Source organism: Petaurus breviceps, unplaced genomic scaffold, assembly GCF_028583685.1.
Source record: "Petaurus breviceps papuanus isolate PSGF00001 unplaced genomic scaffold, PetGlider_PUasm1.0 79, whole genome shotgun sequence".
In the NCBI taxonomy this organism is placed as follows: domain Eukaryota; kingdom Metazoa; phylum Chordata; class Mammalia; order Diprotodontia; family Petauridae; genus Petaurus; species Petaurus breviceps.
The window spans coordinates 17,967,287-17,993,634 of NW_027186523.1; the positions used below are offsets into that span (position 1 = coordinate 17,967,287).

Below are 26,348 nucleotides of genomic sequence, written 5' to 3' on the forward strand. Positions count from 1 at the left end.
AAGAGAAAATATAGATGGGCTTAGTTCAGTACAGTTGCAGGTAATACCCATACTGATGAAGCCAAAGATCCGCTGAAATATGTTTAAAGTTAAAAGCAGAGGATTAAAAATGAAAATGATTAATGGAGCATCAAGATAGGCACAATGATGAACTGGGAAGCATTCTGAAACTAGCCCTGCCCCCAAACAGTAAACTTTGACTCACTGGTATCACTTCTTGGCCTATATGCCAAATGAGAAGAGAAAGAAAAAAGATTTCTATGTATAAAACATGTTCATAGCAGCTCTACTGGTAGCTGCAAAGAACTGGATATAAAGAGAGTACCCACCAATTCAGGTACAGATGAACAAATTATGGTATATGAATATAAAGTGATATTGTAACCCAAAGAAGCAATGAAAGGAATAGTTTTGGAGAAATCAATTTGAATAAATTGACGCAGAGTAAGGTAAGCACACTAGAACAATTTATATGGTAACAACAACACAAATAAAACAGCTGTGAAAAACAACTCAAATTCTTGGGAAAACACAGCAAAAATTACTTACAATGGAAAGAACACTACTTATAGAAGCATATACATATATAAGTAGAAAAAGTAATCAAACTTATTCATATCCAAAGGAGGAGTCAATGTTTACTACAAATGTACATTGGGAAATTTACTGAACACATGTAATAATGACTAATAGTCTTATGGCAAGTGATTCAGAAGCAAGGAAACGGGATGAATATAGTTAATGATGCCAGAAATTTGATTAACATAAAAGAATGGTTCTCTTTGGTTAATAAGGGTCTCTCACAGGCACACAACACATTAATCTCATGTATTAATGTTAAAACCAAAGTATAGACATTCTATCAATCAATAAGCATTTATCATATGTTAAGCATGGTGTTAGGGATATGTCAACAAAAGTGGAGCAGTCTGCATATAATAAAAATATTTTTAAAATTGATCATTAGTGTCTCATTGATCTTTCTGTGAAGTTTAGGGGTTTTTGTGGTAGCTAGAAGAAACATGGGGAATAGAAGTATATTAACCAAAAAGGGCACTTTATTAGATGAGTCCTAAGGCTCATTTCTAGTCCTAACATTTTATTACAATTTTTAAAAAACCTCAATAACCACAAAACTAAAATGATATATTTTAGAAGAATTTTAGGGTATTTGAATAAAATATTTGTCACTTTTGAATCACAATGAGTCAATTACTATGCGCCAGACATTGAGCTCAGATATAATTCAACTATTTTATCCCCATTTTTAAGAAATGTATATTTTTTCTTCATAATTCTGATGAGTGAAACAGTAAGAGTCCAACAAGTGAAACTATAAATAGAAAATATTTGAAATTATTCTGTGTTATAGCCCCATTGAAGCATATGTAGGCAACATGTATTTGCCAGTTATTTTGTTTTTAGCACAAAAAAGGGGGAAAAGCCATAGTATTTCAATCATATCTCAATTTTTAAAGTGTAGAAAAACAAGAAACTTATGAATAATTGCAGGTTGGAAGCTTGAAAGCAACTTGTTTTCTATGTCTTTAAAGTATTTGTGCTAAAGTGAAGTTTCACAATAAAAGTCTGAAGAATGCACAAAAACACAGAGAAGTCTTGGTTATATTAGAAGAGTTAGTTCTGGGATTGAAGCTCAGCGCTCTCTGTTCATTCCATGCTAAATTAAACACCTATTCAGTTTCTCTACCAGGACCTCACAAAAGCAGTGACTCTGGCAGTCAGTGGGAAAGGGAAACAAACATAACTCTATCAACTGGACTCTGGAACCAGGAAGGCTGTTAACAACATGGCCTACAAAGGTGTTAAAACTAAGATAATTAAAAGTGATAGCCGAACAGCACCAAGTTGCCCATAACACATTCAAGCCAAGATGCCCAGACTTCCCAAGATAATAAATCCTCCATCAAAAGTTGAGTGACAAGGAGAGCTATCACTTGTCAGTGATATTGTAGCGAAGGGTTCTATACAACATACTAAATTATTGACCTCTGAGGGTAGGTCTCCTTAAAAAAGATAAAAGAAGTCCCTAAGCCTATATACATATGTGTATATATGTAATATATATACAAACATACAGTATATACAATTAATCCATGAATACCACACTCCTTTCCCCCTACCAAAGCATTACTTTTAAGACTAGCCCTCCAACCTTCCTCATTAACCACATACCATCGTAACACTATCCCTCCTTAAATTAAAGGTCTTTTTGTACCTTGAAGGTTATTTCCTGATGTCTTTTAGGGGAAAGGGAAAGAGAAGATAGATAAGCAAAATCATATTGGGGAGGTTCCTGCTTTCCAAATCTCGAAAATTAAAATCATTAGTGATGACTTCAAGTATCTTGGTGCTGTTATCTGTTTCATGGATCATTACGGACAGAAAAAATTCACCACCTAGCAGCCAGTCTTTTCTACTGATGAATACTTCACATTTACCTAAAATGGTCCTAAAGTCAAGCAGGGTGCTATCATCTGGTTGTTGTTAAAACCTTTTAGGGTAACAGAACTAGCCCAAGCTTGTGCCACACTAACCTCTGAGCTTTGACAGCACAACTTCTCACCTCTGCCCCCCACAATAAGTCATGGGGATAACGTGTCTGTCCAACTTCTGGTTGTTACAGGGAATCTCATGCAGAGGAAAGCATTAATTCAAAACTTTCTAAATAGCTTTTTAAAAGTGAAATGGGGAGCAGCTAGGTGGCACAGTGAATAGAGCATTGGCCCTGGAGTCAGGAGGACCTGAGTTCAAATCCAGCCTCAGACACTTGACACAATTATTAGCCTTGTGACTTTGGGCAAGTCACTTAACCCCAATTGCCCTCCAAAAAAAAAAATGAAATGGGCCACCACAGCAGCATATAGTGGAAAAAGTTTTCCTCAAATAATCCTATGAGGCTAGTGAAGTCAATTCCAATTTCCCAAATGAAGAACCCTGAGGTCCTGAGTGTCCTGTGACTTGTTCAAGAGAACAAAGTTTGGCTAATAGATGAAAAGGAATTGAAACTCAAACCTCCATAATAATTAGTAATAATAAGAGCTAGCATTAATATAGCACCTTGAGATTTGCAAAACACAGTTTGTTATCTCATTTGACCCTCAAAGCCCATTTTACAGATGAGGAAACTAGTGACTCATTAAGTAAGTTTAGTTTACACAGCTAGTAAGTATCTGAGGCAATATCTGAACCAAGGTCTTCCTGATTCCAAGTCTACCACTCTTATTCACGGCATTGCCTAGCTGCTTCAGACTTCAAGCCCAGAATTCTTTCCATTATCCCCAAAGCTGCCTTTCTGCATGTTTTAAAATATACTTACACATATGCTTTCTTTCATTTCTGGAAAGTAAAAAATGAGAGAAAGAAGCAGCTAAGAGCATCCTTGACAAACTTGGCTTATTTCATCATTCTGCCTACACATGTAGTATATAGTAGATGCCTAAAGTTTTTTGACTGATTGCCTTGAATTTCCCTGTGTATCTTCAACTTAACTACAGAAAAATAAAGGCTATGAAGTAAGGTACTGTACCTCAGTAGCTATTAGAATATCCAGCCTACCAGATGCACTGACTAAATCACCTTTAATTTAAAAGTTTGGCATCACACAATTTTGTCTTCTCTTAGAATGTAAGTTACTCAAAAGTAGGATGGGGTAGTAGATCACCAGGCCTGGTGTAAGGAAGACTCATCTTCCTGAATTCAAATTTGGCCTCAGACACTTACTAGCAATGTGAACCTGGGCAAGTCACTTAACCCTGTTTTTGTCCATTTTCTCATCTGTAAAATGAGCTGGAGAAGGAAATGGCAAACCACGACAGTCATCTTTGCCAAGAAAACCCCAAATGGAGTCACAGAGTCATTTATGACTAAAATGACTGAACATTTATTTTGTTATTTCAAATCAAAACTTAGCACTAAGTCAAAATTTTAAAATTTATTCTCTTTGAAAAGATTCATTGATATTTTTATAGTCATTTTAGAAATTAAGAAAACTAAGGCACAGACAAGTACTAAATGTCATTGACTTCACCAGGAATGAGCCAGAGTTTAGATTTAAATAGGGTTGATACTGTAGTTTTAATCCCCCTAAACTTCCAAATTCCTCTTAGCTCTAAAAGTGACCCTATTTTCTGAACTAAAAAATCAGGACACATGGGTTAAGAAAGCATATTTCTTTTTTAAGGCCTCATTTTGAAAAGCACACTTTTTTTTTTCTTGAAATTAGGTCTGGCCTGGAAAATCTATGTCATGTGGTCATCATACTCATAACTTACCAAGGACAAAACTAGAATAAACTCTTGACAGGGTGTTCTGCTTAAAGATTCTACAACTGAGTTAGAATTATGCATCTGGAACTTGAAAAATCCTTATATAACTAGTTCACCATCGCTACCTCCTATTTTATAAAAAGGAAACTTGGAATCCTAAGTTAAATGATTTGCCCAAGACCACATGATTAAGTGCCAGGGACAGGAGGTGAACCCAGGTCTCAACTACCAGCTCAGTATCCTCTATATTAAGACTATTATCAAATATTGTTTCTTTCAAAAACAAATATTTGCAAAATCCAGTGAACTCCTTTGCAAAATAATGGAACTAGACTAGATGATCTTCAAGTTCATTCCCAGCTCTAATGTTCTTTTTTTTTAGTTCAATAAAGGAATGTACTGAGTTAAAGCCAGTAAAAGAAGCTTAGAAGAAGCATTGGGTCTCTTCATGAAGAGCCAAGAGAATTAATGAAATTAGTATTTTTTTTAAAGTGAGGATACTATGTATATGTGGGGACAAATGATGATGTGTGGTTAACGTCCATACATATAGTAAAAAGATGACTATCGGGGCGGCCAGGTAGCACAGTGAGTAAGAGCACCGGCCCCAGAGTCAGGATGACCTGGGGATTGAATCCGGGCTCAGACACTTAGCACCCACCCAGAAACACCGGGCCGTGTAACCTTGAGCAAGTTATTTAACCCCAATTGCTTAAAAAGAAAAAAAAGCTGACTATCTTGTTGCCATTTCCTACCAAGTTGATATTTCCAAAAAATAAATAAACAAAACATAAGGTTTTTTTTTTTTAAAGCAAGCCTCGCCTAATTACGTAGCTGTATGTTTTTAATTAATGGCAACTTACCTTCAACAGAGTTCCTACAAGAACGCTACATAAATTATTCTAAGACGACACTGTAATTTCTATTTAGTTAACTCTAGAATTAAAATGTGTAATACACACATATACTTTTCCTCTCCTTAGATCATAAATTATGATTTTCCCATTAAGAATGATGTCTCCAATAGCACCAAAGGGCCAAACAATCGAACAGATTCGAGTATCTTTATGTTATACTTATAAGAACACTGCTTATTCCAATGGTAAAAGATAATGCTGAAAAGCAAAAATATTTTCTACTGTTATCTAGCGTCCCAGCATGTTCTGAGCCCAGTATTCCTGACTTCTTCTCACCATTCAATTTCATTGGCCCCACCTTCCCTGACACAGCCTCCTCCCCATAAGCAACCAGATAGGCCCCAGCTCCCCTAGACTGGGGGCACAAATGGTCCTACCTCCATCTCGTACCTCTTAGTACCTCTCCGACTCGTCAGACTTCGTAGTTACCTAGGACCACTGAGTAACACCATACCCTGATGACCAGAACTTATCTGGTTGCCACGTAATCCAGAGAAGTTAAGGATCACTATCCTTGCTAAATATACTGTGTTTGAATACACTAAACTTCCTTTGTTCAATGACTCAAGAGCACCACATTACATATCAACATAACTTGAACCAAAAGCCTACAACATTTAACATTTCTTATACATTTGCATCATTCTATTGCATCATTATTATTCTCTTGTCAACACTTAACTCTCTTATCTTCTCATACAACTTATTAAGTAGATATTTATAAAGGATGTCCCAAAAGTCTTAGTGCAGCCTTTAAGCTTTAAGTTGTTTAGACAGGGTATCCCAAAATTCTCAAGTTTTGAGACAGCCTATACTTCACTATAATCAAGAAGCTGGTACCCGTGCTTTCTAAAATTACTCCATCTACTCTGCATGTATCTTATATGTACCTATTTATAAATACATCTCCAACATTAGCATATAAGATCCTTGAGAGTAAGGACTATTTTTGCTTTTTCTTTGTAGCCCCAGGACTTAGAGGAAAGCCTGGCAGGTAGCACGCAATTATTAAATATCTGCTGATTGAGTGATTTGGCAAATATTGCTTTCCATGAACTTCCATAACTATAACCCTTCTATACTTATCAGAACTTCGAGAGCTATTTATGGCTGAAAAGTTAATCACACTGAGATCAACCAAGTAATGAATTTCTCTCAATTATACAGGCAGGTTTGCAAGGTGATAGAAAGAAGCTTCATCCCACCTTATACCTGTACACTAGTTGGGTAAGAAAGGCTGATAAGCCAGTGTCAAAGTCTTGGAGAACCTTGTGTCACCTTCATGACACCAATGAAGCATCAAAGTAGGGGGAGGTAAATAGAATGGTTATTTTCTGGTTCACCTGCATAGAGATGAGGAAACCAAGGTGCAGATGATATACTAAACTAATCATTCAGCTAATTCTGACAAGGACAGGATTCTGGGAGCCTGTCACAAAAGAAAAGGACAAGTTAGTAAAGAAAGAGCAGGTCTATCAGTGATGTCAGTGTCATGGTCTAAGCAGAGATTTAGTTATTAGAAGACTGAGAGGCAAGATAACATGGACCAGGAGACATGCATGACAACCTGGGGACACATCCAAGGGGACATACCCTGTTCCATCCTCTATCTCATGAGTTATGCTTCTATGCAGAATGAAAGAGAAATTCTCTAACACACTAGAAAAAGAATCAAGTACCTGATAAGGAATAAGGACAAAGAGAAATCCAGAATTCACATACAAGAAGAAATGCGTCAGTCCGTATCCTGTGCCTATTAAAACAGGAAGAAAAAGACTGAGGGAGATGGTGGAAGTCGCAAGACTACAAACCATACTTCATTTCAACATCTTACTTTGCCTAAGGAGCTGAGATGATCTCCAAACACTGCACTTCAGTTAAGTTTCACAATCTCTATAAGAACTCTAAAACTTCACATTTCCTTATTTAGAGACAGAGGTGAATAATAAAATGACATATAAAGGGCCTATTATTGGGCGGCTAGTTGGCACAGTGAGTAAAGCGCTGGCCCTGGAGTCAGGATGACCTGAGTTTGAATCCGGCCTCAGGCACTTAACACCAAAAAAAAGAAAGAAAAAACTAGCCATGTAATCTTGGGCAAGTTATTTAACCCCAATTGCCCTCCAAAAGGCAAAAAAAAATAAAATAAAATAAAGGGCTTATTATGACTCAGGAACAGAACCAGGAATATAACTAATGATTCCCCAACAACTCCAAACCAGACCATGACTTCAAATAAGGTGGCCACATTAAATATAAAGCTCCCTCTTTCGTAGTAGATAAGTCTGAAATCCTTATGTTTTTATAGAATGTTACTATTCCTCAATTATCTCCCCAAACCTTAAATTATCAATTTCATGGATAGTACCAGATGGTTAGATATTACTGTAGACTACTATATGCAAGGTTTGTTTTTGTTTTTTTAACAAAGCCTTAGGAACAATCCTGCTAAAAACACATGTAAAATAAAACTGGTCTCCATTCCTCAATCTGTGTCTCCTCTACCTCTTCCCTCCTTTCCCTTCTGAATTTAAAAAACTATCTAGTTTCAAAATATTTACTCAACAAACATTTGTTGAGTATTTATGGTGTATTAAGCATCTATTATGTCCAAAGTGAGTACTGTGCAATACATAAAAATGAAGACAAAGCTACCTTTCACACTTTCAAAAAGCTTACCTTTTTTCTGTACTTTGCCACCTCCTCTTTAATAACTATTAGTTTTCCATTCAACTACATATTAGGTCTGAGTACAGAACTAAGCTATGGCCACCCCCACACACACACACCCACACTCAGAATAACACTAGCCCTCACCTAGATAGCAGACTGGAATTCTCCTCCATCAGTTCTGACTGTTGGGGACCTAGACCAATGTCTTTCAATGGATAGAAAAGTATGGAGAGACTGGTGGGGCAAGCAATTCACAATTCAAGCGTAAAGGGCTTGATCAAGTACAATAACCACAACACCACTTTAAAGTTACAAACTTCATCATTATAGATGTAATTTTAAATCATTCTACTCCTAAGCACAGATGATCACCCACTTGAAGAGCATCTTTCATATGGTATTTTCCCCATTTATACATTCAGAAACATCCAAATATCTATTATTAACTATAATAAATATAATTCTCATCCAGGTGTGCTGGATACAAAGGGGAAAAGAAAACATAGCTCATAAAGGAAAGTAGGATTAGGTTGGTGACGCAGAGGGCCAAGCCTAGGATAAGGAAGACACAAGCTCATACAAGGCCTCAGACATTTACTAGTTCTGTGACCCTAGGCAAGTCACTTAACCTCTGACTGCCTCACTTTCCTCATCTGTAAAATGGAGATAATAACAGCACATACTTCATAAGGGTTATTGTGAGAGTCAAATGAAATTATGTATAAGGTGTTTAGCACATTGCCTGGCACAGAGAAGGCACTATATAAATATCAGCTATCAATATTAAATATTTACATAATAAACACTGTTCTTTGAACACATCATAGTAGAAAACTCCGGGGACTCTTGTTCAGAGGATCTGGGTTTGAATTCTAGACTCTGCTAACCAATACCTTTATGACCTTATTCAAGTCACTTAACTCCTCTCTGAGCTTTAGTTTTCTTTCAGGGTTTGGTCTGAAAGATCTCTAAGGTCCTCTAAATTCCATGAGCTTGTGAACCTCCTATAAACCTGTAGGTAGCTAATGCATATATTACCACTAGAGCCCCTTACCTATATTCATTGTGGCAGAACAGCACCTTGTTCCAGGCAAACAGAAAGGAAAGTTGATTTTATCATCTCTTTTACTACCAGTGTGCCTTCCTCCAAGATGAGAGGAAGGGTAGTTATTGCTTCCATTCTCCACTCCCCCACCCCCACCCAGCAGGTTGCCCCAGGCTGAGTGTAAAAAGGCATATATATAATCAAGAGGACCAGGGTCTAAATCCCAGTTCTGTTACTTACCATTTACCTGTGTGACCTTGGACAATGTCTGGGTTTCAATTTCTTCATCTGTATAATGAGGCTAAAACAGGTGACCTCTAAGGTTCCCCCTCTTGGCTATTACTCACACAATCCCTAAATGGCAAAGGTAAATGGCAAAATTCACAAAAAGAGCAAAGTCCAGCATGTCCTCTGAACAACAGAAAAGGAAAAAAAAAAGGTTTATTCAAAGGAGATAAAGATAAGTCAAGATTAGAGAGAAGGGAAATAAAAAAGGAAAAGGAAGTGAACAAGAACAGGGGGCCCTATCAGGTGACCCTTCGGTTCCCCACAGCTATTTCACACTTGCTTGGCTGCTGAGTGCACCTCTTCTTCCTTCCCCTGAGCTAAGTAAGGCCTTTTGCTTTAGTATTGTGTAAAGTTTTCATAGCTTGAAGTACCATCTGAGAACAACATGAGCTCTAGAGGAGAAGCCAGGACACCATGCACACATTCTCTAACTGTAAAGTTATATTTCTCTGTCTCTTACCACACTATCCAAAGAAAAACTTTGGAGTGTCCTTTCTACCCTTAGCTTCAATGGTTTAAAAAACTGAAAGTCATCTGTTCTCAACCCTCTGACTCTCCCTGGAGGCCAGAGCAGAGAGGCTGTCCACAATATCTCTCTAACTTCAAACATACAAGGAATGCAACTTGTTACTTCCCTTAGAACACTTTCCAGTCCAGTAAGCCAGGATGAAGTTGCCATTATATCAAAAAGAGAAGGATCAGAGCATGTCCCCAGCAAAGAAACAAAACCTGAAGAAGAAAAAATCTAAAGGAAATCATGTCTCCATTCTACAAGCTTACACATGGTCCACACCTCCAAAGACAGGCTGAAAACCAGGTGCAAGAACTCTGATGGTTTTGTTTTCCTATTTGATTTTCATTTGAATTCTGCTTTAAGGGACTACTGATAAATCTCAAAAACATTTGTACCAATACTAGCACCAAACTTCTCACTCCCACCCCACTCCCAGCCACTTTTCTGTCTTTTCTACAAGTGATTCTTCACAGGAACAGCTTGTTCGTTTTCAAAGGATACCAAAACCAAAAAAAGAGCACAATATATTACTACAGCACCTTTCTTGTTGGAAGTCCTCCCAACTTTTAGCACATCATCTTACTACTCTATATAGTAAATAGAAAGTCAAGTCAACTAAGAATTTTACTCTTTTAACACAAAAATTAAAATGAGAGATCCTTGGTACCCAAATTGTTCAATGAGCAAATACCTTTTAATCACACACACACACACACACACACACACACACACACACACACACACACACACTTCCCTCTCATATAAAACTGACTTAATAAAACAGAAGTTTTATTTTTCCCATATTTTCCCCTCTGAGGAAGAGCATTATCTTTCACGGTCCTTGTTTATTATGTTGGGCAAATGCCTGGCTATTTGCTAGGCTGTATGGAAACAACCTGCATTACTTTAAAGCAACATTAGCATAATGGCATTTTAGGTCTGAAAGTAACCCCACTGATAGAAAGCCACTGGTCATCTAGTGCCAAGTTTCAGACTGATGTTAAAGGAGATGAGAAGTTTGTTTTTGATCCCATAAGTCTATTACACAGTCCACTAAACTGCAACTCAAGCAAAATATCGTAACCAATACACTGCAAACACATAAATAACTTACTGGGCATATAATATGGGCATGTACTATCCAGCAGAACTTTACTGACACTACTGATGAGGAGAAAATTAATGTAATTGATTTATAGCCTGCTCTTGGTGAAGATTAACTTGGCCAAACTCAAAAAAAGGTAGTCATTTTGCTCATTTAATAATTCTGCATCCTCTTCATTATACCCACATTTCCTGTTCTAGGAGGACAATAATTCCTCATCCACAACTAAACCAACCAACTACTCTACTTCTAGACTTGAAGCAAGTTAGGTGATTTTTTTGTTAGGTGTACGGCAGGCAACAGAGCCACATCGGCTGTTCCATCTCAACTCTCCAAAGGATTTCTCATTTCGACAATTATGCCATGCGTTAAAAATACCAGATTGATAGACCTAAGGTTCAACATTTAGATCCAAACCATGTCCTGGTGACTCGACACCAAGAGACACAAGGCTGGGCTGGCCGAAGCGCTGCCACCAGGACCTCTCCCTAGCAGTCCCCTGCGGGTCCCGGGGCGGTGGACGGGAGGCTGGGCACAGCCCGAAACTGACCAAAGTTATGTGAAGATGATTTGTTGGGCAACAAAGCCACTCTTCCCCTAAAAAAAGCCCAGGTAGGAAGGCGACTCTCCCACCCTTCTTTGTTTGCATTCTACCTTCAAAGCCCGGACCCGTCCCAGCCTCCCGCACCCCGCCTGGCCAGGGCTCGCAAGCCCAAGGGACCCTACCCCCAAGGTGGGCTGCACATCTGGCTAAGGGGTGGGGGTGGGGGGAAGCACATGGCTGAGCGCGATGCAAACCTCCTCGGATAGCGTCCACTCCATTTTCAGAGCGGAGAAAACAATAAACCCACGGCACCGACAGGGGGGCTTCCTCTCCCCGCCTCCCCCTCCCCGGACTCCCTCCCTCTCCTTGCTGCTCCGCGGCAGCGGCAGCATCTATCTCTCTGTGGCCAAGCCGCCCCCCGCCTCTTTCCTTCACTACGCAGGGATGCCCCGGGAAACTTTCCCCCTGACAAGCCCCGGGGAGCGCGGTGCTTGGGGCCCTCTGAGACCCCTCGATCGCCCTCGGCGCCTCGAGGGAGGAGAGGAAGGGGACCACCTCGCAGCCTGCCGGCTGAAGCCGCCCCTCGCAGCCCGTCATCATCCCTCCCTTCCCTCCTTCACGCGTCCGTCCTGTCTCCGCGGGATAGCGAAGAAGGGGAACGCGGGCAGCGGGCAGGGTGGCCCCGCGGCGGGGCGCGTGCCCTCCAGCTCCCCGCGGTCTTTGTGTGTCAAGTGAAGGAGCGAGCCCGAGTTGGGCACCTACCTCCCTCCCTCCCTCGGCCGGGGTCTCACAAAGGAGCTTCGCGGCGGCGGCGGCGGCTCTGAGCCCGAGCTCCTCCCAGCGGCGGCGGCGGCAGTTGCTGTCGCTGCCTCCCGGCTCCTGGCGCGCGGCGAGAGGGGGAGGGGCGGCGGGTTCTCCCCGCGGCGGGGCGCGGGGCGGTGGGGGCGGGGGCCGGCGCGGCTGCGGGGCTCTCAGGCAGGGCTGGCGCGCTCCACGCTCCGGGGCGGCTCTTTCACACCCCGCGGCCTCGAGCGTCGGAATTAAGCGGTGGGGCGGGCCGGGGGAGGGGCGCAGCTGCTGAGTCACAGACCCGCCCCGGCCCCCCCCACACAGCAGCGAGTCAGCTCGCGCACGCGGGTCCCCTCTTGGCTCCGCGTCTAGCTCGGCTAGCTTTCCCCGCTCCGTCTTTGAGGGACTGACTAGGAGAGACCAGGACGGAGTTTGGAGAAAGTTTGGTGCCTCCGTGGGGGCTGGGGAGGGCTGTGGGTGGAAGGGGGGGGCGTGTCTTGGAAGGATAGGCTGCACCCCGACGGGAGGGTGCTTAGTGAGATGTGAACTATGGAGAAAAGGTGGTGACGACTGAGTCACACCTTCCCCCGGTCTGGAGGAGACCTGAGCTAGGTAAGCGGCTAAGTTTTCTTTAAAAAGCCCACCACACTTCCTCAGGACCACGTTCGGCGGCTTCTGCGAAAGAAGGAACCCAAGATGTGAGAAGGGGTCCCCAAAACCTGCCCGCCTAGCACCCAGAGAAAGGCAGGAAAGGGGAGAGACTGTGCTCGGAAACTAACTAATCAGGGCAGCCAGTCCCTTTCACCTGAGAATCCGCCTCCCTGCCCCACTTTCTGAGTGAAGGGGTGACTGAAGATTGAATTTTCCATGCCCAGTAGGAAAGTTACCTTCATGACCTCTCGCCCTCTCCTCCCCCGCGCCACCACCCCCAAGCTTACTTTTTAGGTCTCAAACTTCCCCAACCCTGGCTTTTGAGCCCAACCCTCAAAAGCCTTCAAGATTACAATCTACCTGAATCACAGCTGGCACCAGAACAACCGCGATATGTTTCCGAGTAACCAATAACAAAAGCAGCACTTGCCAGCGCCTACAGCAACGCTTACAACTATTCCGGGAATGCAAAACCAAATACTGCTTAGGCTGCGGGGAGGGAGGGGAGGATTTATTAGATTTATTCATCTTGATCTTTGCAGTCTATTTTAGACATGAAAGCCAAAAAAGCATTCCCTTGACACCCAGTGACTGCGTCTTGGTCTTAATTGGGGAATTTTGCAGGATAGCTTGGGTCATGATGAAGAAAATGATTACTCAAGATCTCATTTATGGACTTCAAAAAAAAAAAAGCCAAAAACATAAACAAGCAAAAGATGAAAAACTCCCTCTAGCCTGCACAGGCTGTTCATGTGGACTCTATATGATTGGTCCAAGCTGAGAAATCTCAAAAATATTCAAGAAAGCAGCTCAATCTCAGTCTAAGGCACTCCCATTTGAACGCCTGGAGTGCATAGGATTTTTACTTTCCCACTAAACCAAAAGTGAACTTTCTCTTCCTAACCTTGCCTTTTAGCAGGATTTTGGTGACCAGTGCAACAGAAGCTCAAAGACTGGATTCCACTAGGAATCTACTAGATTCCCTTTTGATATTAGGCCCATAAGAAGATCTTAAGGGATACACAGATTGATACCCATTTTCCATATCCCCAGGGATAAATTTTGCCTGATAACTTTCTGGTATAAACCTTACTCCCTTTGCAACAGGAAATGGAAACAAATGGTGAAAGACAGTGGAATAGAGAGGAGATAAAGCTTGGGGGAGAGACAGGACTTGAATTCACATCCCCATCTGACATACTAAGGACCTTGGGCAAGTCACTTAACATCTCAAGTGCCCTCAGTTCCCTAAAGCTGCAAGTTGCAAAACAATTGTAGATATTCGTTAGAAGATTAATTTCCTCACCTATTTACTGGTCTAATTCCTACCTTGTCTAAGCTAAGATAGTACTCAAATTCCATGTGAGTCCCTAGAGAACACCATAGATGAACTAGGCACTGGAGATTCAAAATCAAGAGTCCTTGACTTCCAGGAACTGACATCTTATTGGGGGGATACTACATGTATACAGAAAAATAGTAATGTAAGGAAAAAGAAAGCATCCACAACTGATGGTTCAAGGAAGCTTTTATGGAGGAGTTGCCATTTGATCTAAGCCTTGAAAGACATAAGGATTCTGAAAAGCAGAGATGGAGAGAGTCCTCCCTATCATGAAGAACCACTTATGGAAATAGAAAGAAGCATGAAGTGGAATAATGGAACAGCTAGTAATCCAGTTTGACTTGCTACCTAGAATGCTTCTGAATTAAGGATTATCCAGAGTTCAACTAGATCGTCCAAGATTGTATCTGATAATAATAGCAATAAAACAATAACTCCTTTATATAAAAATGTTATTAAACAAGTATGAAATTCTTTTAAAATAGAGGCTTAAGACTCTGCACTTAAATCCAGAAGTCAAAACAGAACCAGTTGGAAAAAAAAAATTTCTAAAAAATACCTTAGCCTTCTTCAGGCAAGACAAATTGAACATAAAGGTAAGAAGGAGAAAGTTGTAGCAGCATGTGTCAAGAAATTGGCATCCTGAAGTCAAAGTTCAAATAACTATTAATCCTTTTTCAATGCCAATTTAGCATATGCTTTGGTAAGACAAAATGGAGCAAGAAAATAACCAAACAAAAGTCTACAATTGTAAGGACACACAAGAACCCAGGAAGACCTGAGTTGAAATCCCTCCTCAGACACTAAGGGGCAAGTCTCTTAACTGCTGTCTCAGTTTCCTTAACTTTAAAAATAGCAGCATCCACTTCTTAAGGCCAATATTATGAGGATCAAATGAGATAATATTTGTAAAAAGAGCTTAGTACAGTTCCTGGAAGGGTGTTCCTTTTCTTCCTCCCTAAAAGAACAATAATTGGACAGCAACTTGTCCCAGAACTATTTCTTTCTGATCTCTAACAAGCATAAAATGAGGAAAAAGAGAACATAATAATAAAACGTTATACTTTAATAGTTTATAAACTATTCTCTTCACAACAACCCTGTGAAGTATATATTGCAAGTGTTATTCTCCCCATTTCATAAATAAGAAACCAGTTGACCTAAGGTCACAAAGCTAAAAGCAGCAGAGCTAGGACTGAAACTTAGGTCTCCTGATTTCAAGCCCAAATATCCTGAAATCATAGCAAACTCCCACCTAGGATCTATGGTGGTAGACTTCATTTACTGAGGCTAGTCCAGCCTTCAGCAACAGTGTCTTCTTTTTCTTGTATCACAATAGTGATCCCAGGTCTTCTTCCCTATTCTCTCCCATTATAGAGCCATTCCATATAACAGTATTTTTTAGAGAAGAAAAAAAAATCAACACAATGCATTGATACATTGAAAAAGTTCAAAAAACATATGTATAACATCTGTGGAATCTCCACCTCTATAAAGGGGTGAGTAGAGGGTCCACCCAAATTTTTTCATTCAAGTCACACTTGAGCTTTATAATTCTGTTACATTTGCTTTTGATTTTTTTTCCATGTGTAGTTGTTCATTGTCGTATTGTTTTCTTGGCTCTGCTTTCTTCACTCTGCATCATTTCACATAGATCTTTCCATACTTCTCTGTGTTCCTCATACACATCATTTCTTACAACATTCTGTTACATTCATGTACCACAATTTGTTTAGCCATTTCCTGATTGGTGAGCATGTACTTTGTTTCTAATTCTTTGCTTTCACAAAAAGTTCTAAAATAAATATTTTGAAGTATACAAGGACTTTCATTGCTTTCTAAAATGGTTATCCATTTAACAACTCCACCAACAATGTATTAGTGAACCTATAATTCCACAACCCCTCCAATGTTAACTATTACTACTTTTTGTCATTTTTGACAACTTTCAGGGCATGAGGTAAAACCGTGGGGTTGGGGTTTTTTTGTTTCTCTTCTTATTAGTGATTTGCTCTATTTTTTTTTCATGTAATTGTGAATATTTTGCAATCTTTCTTTGAGAGCTGTTCATTCATATCCTTTGACTATATCTATTGGAGAATGTTTATTAGCCTTATAAATATATTTATTCATTGTATATTAACCCCCTTTCAAAGAAATTTGATAGAAAGATTTTTCCCCCATTTGACCACTTTCCTTCTTAGCCTAGTTGTGTTAATTTTGCCTATGCAGAAACTTTTCAGTTTCATATAATTTATCTTTTGTAATCAATTAGAGGCAATTTTGTCTGGTTAAAATCTCTTGTTTGGTTAAAAATACCTCTCCTACCCATAGCTGTGAGAAATATAGTATTTGTTTCTCTTCTAAGTTTTTTTTTTATAGTATGATCTTTAATGTTAAGATCACATATCCCTTTAGAGTAGGTTGTGAATGAAAAATATGATTATATTAATATATGCAGAAAAAGCTTTTGACAAAATACATCACTCACTCCTGTTAAAAAAAAAAACACTAGAAAGCACAGAAATAAATGTAGCTTTTCTTAAAATAGTAAGTAGTATCTTCTAAAACCAAGAACAAGCATCTGCAATGGGGATAAACTAGAAGCCTTTCCAGTAAGATCAAGGATGAAGCAAGGATATCCATTATCACCATTACTATTCAATATTATACTAGAAATGCTATCTATAACAATAGGAGAATTAAAAATAATTGAAGGAATAAAAACAGGCAATGAGGAAACAAAACTATCACTCTTTGAAGACAATATGATGTTGTACTTAGAGGACCCTATAGAATCAACTAAGAAAACTAGTTAAAACTAACAACTCTAGCAAAGTTACAGAATATAAAATAAATCCACACAAATCATCAGTTCATCTATATATTACAAAGAAAATCCAAAAGGAAAAGATACAAAGAGAAATTCCATTTAAAATAACTGGAGACATAATGTACTTGGTAGTCTACCTGCCAAGACACATACACAGAAATTATATGAGCAGAATTGCAAGATACTTTTTGCATAGAGATCTATCCAATTGGAGAAATATTAATTGCTCATGGGCAGACCAAGCCAATATAATAAAAATGACAATTCTACCTAAATTAACTTACTTATTTAGTGCCATTCCATAAAAACTACCACAAAATTATAAAGCCAGAAAATAACAAAATTCATCTGGAATAAAAAAAGGTCAATATCAAGGGAACTGATGAAAAAAAAGTGAAGGAAGGTAACCTAAAACTCCTGGGAAAACTGGAAAGCAGCGTCCCAGAATCTAGGTATAGACCAATATTTTATGCTATATACCAAGATAAGATCAAAATTGGTACAAGGTTTAGAAATAAAGGGTGATAACATAAGCAAATTATGGAAGCATGGGAAAATGTACCTGCTAGATCTATGGATAAGGGAAGATTTTATGATCAAATAAGAGGTAAAAAGGGTCACAGGATATAACATGGATAATTTTAATTAAACAAAATTTAAGTTTTTTCACAAATAAAACCAATGCAGTCAGAATCAAAAGGAAAGCAGAAAACCGGGGGTAGGGGTAAAATTTTACAGCAAGTTTCTGTGATAAAGGTCTCATTTCTCAAATATATAGGGAACTGAACCAAATTTATTTTCATAAAAATAAGTCATTCCCCAATTGATAAATAGTCAAAGGATATGAAGTTTTCAGATGAAAAAATTAAAGCTATTAATAGTCATGAAAATATACTCTTAATCACTAATAATTAGAGAAATACAAATTAAAACAACCCTGAAGTACTACCCCATACTTATCAGACTGGATAACATTACCGAAAAGAAAACTGACTAATGCTGGATGGGATGTAAAAAAATTGGGACATTAATACACTATTGGCGGAGCTGTGAATTGGTCTAACCATTCTGGAGAGCAATTTGGAACTATACTCAAAGGGTTATAAAACTGTGCATTGCCCTTTGACCCAGCAACACCACTACCAGGTCTTTATCCCAAAGAGTCAAAGAAAAAGGGAAAGAACCTTTATGTACAAAATATAACAGCTCTTTTTGTGGTGGCAAAGTATTGGTAATGGAGGGGATATCCATCAATTGGAGAATGACTGAACAAGTTGTATAATTTGTATAATACTTTTGTGTTATAAGAAATTACAAGGGGATGGTTTAAGAAAAACTTAGAAAAACTTATATGAACTGATGCAAAGTGAAGTGAGCAGAAGCAGGAGGACATTGTACACAGCAATAATAATATTGTAATGATCAATTGTGAAAGACTTAGCTACTCTGAACAGTACAATGATCTGTAACAATTTCAAAGTACTCATGATGGAAAATACTGTCTACCTCCAGAGAGAGAACTGTGAGTATAGATTGAAGCACACTCTTTTCAGTTTCTTTATTTTTTTTGCTTTTTTTTTTTTTGCAACATAGGTAATGTGGAAATGTTTTACATGATTTCACATGTATAATTGATATACTGCTTGCCTTCTCGGTGAATGTAGGAGGGGTTGGAGGAAGAGAATTTAGAACCCAAAATTAAAAAAAAAAAAAAGAGAGATTGTCCAAGTGGCAGTCTTAAAGATCTCCAGCCAAAAACTGTCATAGTTGTGACATTAGAAAATACTAGAATAGGGGTGGCTAGGTGGTGCAGTGAATAGAGCACTGACCCTGAAGTCAGGAGGACCTGAGTTCAAATCCAGCCTCAGACACTTAACATAAAAACTAGCCTGTGACCTTGGGCAAGTCACTTAACCCCAATTGCTCTCCAAAAAGAAAAAAAAAAAATACTAGAATAGAATCACAGATTAGGCTAGACTTCCAAAAAATAAAATAACATAACAAACTATTTGCAGCAAATGTGTGATGAATAAATGTGCAAAATGTGATTCTTAGATTACAAGAAAATGTATTTATAATAAATATTTTCATTCACCTAAAAATGGAGTATGTTTTGAAATATGACATGTTATTGGTCAAAATATTTCTGCCAGACTACCTTCCAGTTTTCCTAGCAATTTTTATCAAATAAGGAGTTTTTTACCAGGTAATTTAGGTTTTCCACTTTATCAAACACTGGGTTATTGAGTTCTATTGTTTGTGATTCAGCTTTGTCTATTCTGTTCCATTGATCTATCTCTCTTATTTTTTAACCAATACAAGATGGTTTTGATGAGTGCTGCTTTGTAATATAATCTGAGATCAGGAAGTTTTATTTCCCCTTTGTCTCTACCTTCTTTCATCATTTCTCTGGATATTTTAGACTTTTTGCTTTTTTCCAAATGAATTTTGTTATTATTTTATCAAGTTCCATAAAATAGCCCTTGGTAATTCGATTAGTATAGCATTAAAAGTATAATTAACATTGATAGAATTGTTATTTTATTTATTTTGGCACAGCCTAGCTACGAGCACTGAATATTCCTCCAACTATTTAAATTTGTTCTTTATTTCTTTAAACAACATCTTATAATTAAGTCTATATGTCTTTGTTTGCTTTGGCAAGTTGATCCCCAGATATTTTATAGTTATTTGGAATGGGATTACCCTTTCTATTATTGCTTCATCTGTTCTGTTGTTATTATTATATGGAAATGCTGTTGATTTCACCCCATTGGTTAAATCCTTCTTTACAACATGACTAATGTTCAACATGAAGGTATTTGTAGAACCTATATTTGATTACATGCCGCTATGGTGGGGGGGGGAGCAGAAGGAGGGAGAGAAAATTTGAAACTCAAGAGATTGTGGAACTGAATATTATAAACTAAAAGTAAATAAATTTAAAAAAAATAAATGCTGTTGATTTTTGAGACTTTTGTAGACTGCAACTTTGCTGAAGCTATTGTCTTTAGTATTTTTGCAGATTTCCTAGGATTTTTCAAGTGTAACAAGTAAAAGTTTTATCTTCTTTTCACCTTTTTTTTCTTTCTCTTGTGAATATCATTTCCAGAACTATGTCAAATAATAGAGGTGAGAATGGATATCCTTGTTTTACTCCTGTACTTATTGGAAAAGATTGTAATATATGACCATTAAGTATGATACTTGCTTTTGGCTTTAGATAGATGCTTTTTATAATATTATAAAAGGTTCCTCCATGTCTATTCTTTGTAGGGTATGTATAATATATACATATATATAATAGATATGTGTGTGTATTTGTGAATTAGACAAAGAACCCAAACAAGAAATGGAATATATGTGTGTAAATATACATATGTACATATATACACACATACATATATATCTATATGACCCAAAAAGTTCATTTTCTTGTTTGGGTTCTTTGCCCCTCCCTAGAGTTTAAACTATGAAAATCCTAAAATATCACTTATGTAAAGTTCATATTTAGTATTCCACAAATACAGGTAACAGAATATCAAGGAAACAAGTGCATATGAACAGCCCTCAGCCTTAAAAAATGCACAAGGTACAAAAAACTTATAGGATCCATTAAGTTATTTATTTATTTCCAGAAAGCTTAATTCCAAATTTTTAAATATAAGGCTACTTTTTAGTCAATTCTCAAAGCTGACATTGACCAGGAAATCTCCCTTCTATAAAGAAAAGGCTACCTCTAGGATCATGCTACTTAGGAATAAAAATCTCCTTCTGCACAGTAGGTTGAGGTTCAAGAGCATTGTCTATAAACTTCTCTCCATCTGAATGACCAAACACATCTGCTTCTGTCCTGTGCTTCTTCAGGAAACATCCACCAATGCTCCAGCTGCTGCCATATTTTACACTGAAAAAGTGCTCTACAAGAAACTCTTCCCTTGGGCTGAATAATTCCCATATGGTTGTATGCCAAAGCAGCCATTAGTGGTTCCTGGGGAAATGACACTGTGCACATATACAATAGACACAAATTTATTCTGCAGTGTCAGTTGAACAGGGAAATGGAAAGGGGAAAAAAAAAGTTTAAAAAGAGCTTTTGTAGGTTTATTTTGATATTCCCTTGAAAATGGGGCAACTCCTCCAACAACATTCTAACCTTTTGAGTCCCAGTCAACCAGTCATCTTGGAGACAGCCCCAATCCCTGAAATCCAATTAGGAATAGTCAATCAATCAAAAAAACATTCATTAAGAGCCTACAAAAATGAAGGCTTCCCAACTGTCAAGGAGCTTATATTTGAGAGAGAGAATAAGTTTGCATCCTCTCAACAAGGCACAGATCAGCATGCCCATACTCTTATGGATGATTTCCTGATCCCAGACCAAGGTCACACTCTGTTGTTTGTCCTTTGTTTTTCTTCTTTGGGGCTTTTTGGAGGGGGGAGGGCAGGGAAATTGGGGTTAAGTGACTTGCCCAAGGTCACATGGCTAGGAAGTGTTAAGTGTCTGAGGCCATATTTGAACTCAGGTCCTCCTGACTCTAGGGCTAGTGCTCTATTCACTGCTCCACCTAGTCAACCCTTGTCTTTTGTTTTTCAAAGAAGAACAATGACATCATAATATGTTTGGCTGTGGCTAATCAGTCCAAAGCAAGTTCAGAAAGCACTACCACAGATAGGGCACAAGTAGTCCATTAGATATATTGGGTGGAGGAGCTCTGGATTTGAAGGGATTTGCTCTGGATTATGCTTCTACAATTCTGCTTTACTTATAGAGTATAGCACCTTCCTTGATGCAGGCACACTGTGCTGGGTGGTTCTGTGGCAGTGTTTCCTATGTTTCACAGTTAATACTAAAGTTCTTCAGAGATAACCTTGAGAGTGTCCTTATACCGCTTCTTCTGGCCACCATGTGAACACTTACCTTGTGAGTTATCTGTAAAATAGTCTTTTTGGGTAAGCATGTATTTGGCATTCAGGCTACATGGCCAGCCCATAGGAGTTGCCCTCTCTACAACAGAATTTAAATGCTTAGCAGTTCAGCTCTAGAGAGGACCACAATGTCCAATACCTTATCTTTCCAGGTAATCTCCGGAGACAATTCAGGTGAAAGCAGTTCAGTTTTCTGGCATGGTGCTTATAGACTGTCCAGGTTTCACAGGCATGCAACAGTGTAGTCAGTTCAACTGCGATGCAGACCTTCAATTTCGTAGGCAGCCTTATATCCCTTCTCTCCCACACTTTCTTTCGAAGTTTCCTACTGATCTAGTTCTGGTAATATATGCATCAGCCTTATTATCTGTGTGGAAAGCCCTAGAGAGTACACTGCCAATGTCACACTCTAGTCTTTATCTTCATCATATTGATCAGGAAACTTTCTTGATCAACCCCTTTTACATGTGAGTGTGGCAGAGACCATGAATCTTCATCACTATTTCATCAGGGCTGAATCATCTCCCTGGCACTTACATGGCAACAACCATCAGCTCTCTCCTTCCCCACTTTGTTTTCTCAGGGCTTCATAAGGAGTCAGTTCAAGGCAATTATAGAGTATATTGCCTGGCCCAGCTAACTCAAAGACAAACTGGATGCCCATGATTCAGTGGAAGATGTTGAGCACCATCACCCAGAAGCTAGAGATGGTGATCACAGGAGGATTCACCATAACTCGGACAGGATTAAAGACTGATGACTCAGTGGAATAGGACATTTAGAGAATGATTCCCACAGCTGCCAGAGGAGACCCTTGAGTAGACTGGCCCCATGTGATAAAAAAAAGTTTCAAGTGACATGAAAGCATTCTGGCCATGGGCATAAAAGAACTCTGATATTGTTCATCCATCCCCCCTGGTGCAGTAGCTTGAGAGCTAGCACCATCCCCCAGAGAGAAGAAACAACTGCAAAGAGCAGAGGTACATAGGAACAGAGGAATGGGGAGCACTGATGGAAATGGAAGACAAGTGTGTGAGAAAGTTGGAGTAACAGAGCTGAACAAGACAATACTAGTAGAGCTACACAACACTGATAAGTGGAGATTTGCATGGCAAGGAGCTGATGTAATGAAGCCCCAGAGCAATATGCCTAGAGGGGGACCCAACCAAGGGACAATAGGAGCTTTAATACAGAAGAGCAAACTGGGACCTTGGCGCTCAGTGGAACTGCATCCAGGGCAATGCCCTCAGTCATGTGAATAGGATAAGTCTCTTAAGGGCGCTTAATCTGCTAGAAGAGAAGTGACAAAACTAGTAAACTCTGAGTTATTCGCTCTTGTTGGGGGTGCCACCCAAGGTAATGCTGTAAGTCATGAAGGCTATATGGTTGATGGGGGAAGATAGAGACCCATTGGAAGGGAAGGAAAATCTTGACTATCCATGATCCTTTACAGTATAAATAAAAACTTCTTGTCTGATGTGATCTCGAGTGCTTATGAGGGAAACTAAAGGCCACTCTCTGGGAAATGGCAGGTACCTATGATCCAAGGTGTCAGCTAGGGGAGGACAGATGAACTGGAAAGATTTATGAGAAGCTTCCAAATTCTAACAGGGATCTTTGTTTCAGGAGAGAGCCTCTGACCAAAACAATTACATGAGCTACTAATATTACTTTCCTTATTTATTACTGCTATAGTTTCTCATTAAGACAATCACATCTCACCCCCGAGAGACCTCCATTTCAAGAAAATGCTTTCTAAGACTATCTTGAGGAATGTTAGATCAAAAATATGTTCAGTAAATATGACAGTTTTAAATTTTGTTTTAAAGTAAGTAGAAAAGAGTGAAATTATTTAGGCATACTTACTAGAATATTCGGGAAGTCAGATGATCTGATTTTTCACAAAAATGCTCCCTTTTCATTGGCTTTTATGATTAAAAGTATATAATTATTTGATTAAATAGATCATATGTCATAATAATATCAGAAATACAGAATATTTTTCCTCTTGTTCTTTTCAGCTTCAAAGTATTTTGTAAGTATCACATGACAAGGCATACTCAAAATCCTTGTGATTTAGCCAAATTCTCTCTCTCTCTCTCTTTTTTTACGTTTATGGTTTTAAAATTTCAGAATATATTTTGTTGGAAAAAATAAATATACTTGCTTTTCCCAAAATGTTTGAAATCTGAATTTTCGCAATATGCATTTTGAAGGCTTTTGATTTAAAAAACAAATGAATTCCATAAAATAGTGACTGTAACTGTGTAACCAAACTGAGTTAATACATTAAAGAAACAGCTGTTGCTCACATATACAGAAACTAAATTATATGAATATCTGAGTTTAATGTCTTTTTCTTTGCATGAAGCCTGAGGCAGAAAAAGGATTTCCTGAGAGTTTTCCTGTGTATTAAAACTAGTTTCAAAAGAACATTTTATCTTAGATTCTTCCTCTCTGACAAAAGGAAATAATTAGTACAAAGCACAGAAAGAAAAATCCAACCCTAACTTGCCAAATCATTAAAATATTCTAACACTGGAAATTGTTAACCAATGTACTGTATCTCTACACATAAGTTAACAGAGTTAATTGTCTTATGCTGGTTGATGGATGCTTGTGCTAACAGAACTTTAAATGTTTTAAAATTTAGTTCACTATTTTTTTGGTTCTTCCTGATTTTCTGATGTCTTCTAAGAGGAAATAGCCATGTTAAACTTTGCTTCATCAACAGTTTTTAACTTGAAATTCTTATAGTAGCAATATCTGGTTGTAGACCTTTTCACATACTCTCATTCATCAAATACATAGTGGTATGAGGTATGTTGTTTGATACATTAAAGAAAGAACATTTATTTAACTATATACCTATTTATCACATAGTTAATGGTAAAAGTGAGAAAGAAGGCTATAGCTCTTGATGGAAAATTCTCCATTCTAAAAATATAATTGTGTATTACTCTCTTTATTTGAAGAAGATGTCACCAATGACATTGTTTCTAGGTGTGGCTAAAAAGCAGCAGCCTTTTTATATTGAATTGACAGCTAAAGTCCAAACTATAACTAATGATAACATTAATAGTCTGGTTAATATTCACTCTGACTAAACAAGAAGGCTTTGCTTATTAACTATGCTTAGAGAACCATATCGCCCACACATTTAAAATGTTAATAATTGCTGGGCTTTGATGGTGATTTTAGAGATAACAGTATTTTGTTAGTTCTGTCACCATTTAACCAGACCTCTAACCAATATTAACTTTAGCCAGTTAACGTTGATGTTAATCAGCTTGTATTTCAATTGAAACAGCATAGAATCATTTAATACTTGTTAAAAGGGACAAAAAGTTCAAGGTCATATTTAAATATATCATATATGTGAAATATTGGTATATTAAATATACCATATATTTAAATATACTGTTAGAGTAAATAATGATTTAATGAGGTCTCAACATAATGTCATCATTTTGCCAATAACTACTTAACCTACCAAGTGTGAAATAGTGTTTTTGGTTAACGTGAAAAACAAATCACTAAACAGCATTTTTGAAACTGAGTAGATGGCATATGAAGGGGCTATACTTATTATCTCAATGTTTACTTCTTTCAGTTCAAAAATTGAAGGGAAAACTATTCCTGCCACTCTTTTAGGAATGTTATAAGAATGAATTAGTTAAGTGTTATATAGTTTTCAAGTCTGTTGGAAGATGTTTTCATATGAAGCTAACATATTTAAGTGGTAGAAATATAGTATGAATAACAAAGACAAAAATTATCTAAATGATCATTTAGAGTGCGGCTTCAGAACCCTTGCAGGAATCTACCCTACAACCCCATTAGGCAGCTACAACCTGATATCTGCTTAGATACCTCTACTGATGAGGAGCTAGCTAGCTCGGTGGATAGAGCACCGCGCCTGGAGTCAGGAAGACCTGAGTTCAAATGTGGCCTCAGACACTTACTAGCTGTGTGAAACTGGGCAAGTCACTTAACCTCGGTTTGCCTAATGTACTGGAGAAGGAAATGGCAAACCACTCCATATCTTTGACAAGAAAACCCCATCTATGGCATCACAAAGAGTTGGATACAACTGAGCCCCAACAAATGATGAACATACTACCTCACTCCTTTCTTGGGCTAGTGAAATCAGTTTTTTTGGAGAGTTTCTGCCTCTTTGGAGATCTGTGTCTGCATCTCTCTGGTTATAGCTTCCCAGCCTATGACTCTTATTATTAAACTACTTTCAATTACATTGCTTTAAACTGTGCTTCAGCACATCCTATATTATGTTTGATTTTCCCATGTCAGCTATTTAGAGAAACTACTTAAATATCCTGTTGTCAAAGGTATTATAACAGTAAACATCTGGGTAGGGGTGTGTGTGTGTGTGTGTGTGTGTGTGTGTGTGTGTGTGTGTGTGTGTGTGTTT

General features: G+C 38.3%; 1 protein-coding gene across 7 annotated transcripts in view; it reads right to left on the reverse strand.

Moving 5' to 3' along the window:
* Positions 1-26,348, reverse strand: part of FAM107B (family with sequence similarity 107 member B) — a 311,107-nt gene that overhangs the window by 68,881 nt on the left and 215,878 nt on the right. Inside the window, exon 1 of one of the 7 annotated variants that reach the window (XM_069106445.1) lies at positions 13,173-13,415. The exons of 2 other annotated variants lie outside the window; for them this stretch is intronic. The gene's annotated coding sequence lies outside the window, so the exon portion shown is untranslated. Of the gene's footprint in view, positions 1-9,161; positions 9,206-12,134; positions 12,275-13,172; positions 13,416-26,348 lie in introns of those variants that run through there. 4 more of the 7 variants (XM_069106441.1, XM_069106442.1, XM_069106443.1 and 1 more) reach the window with 4 other exon arrangements.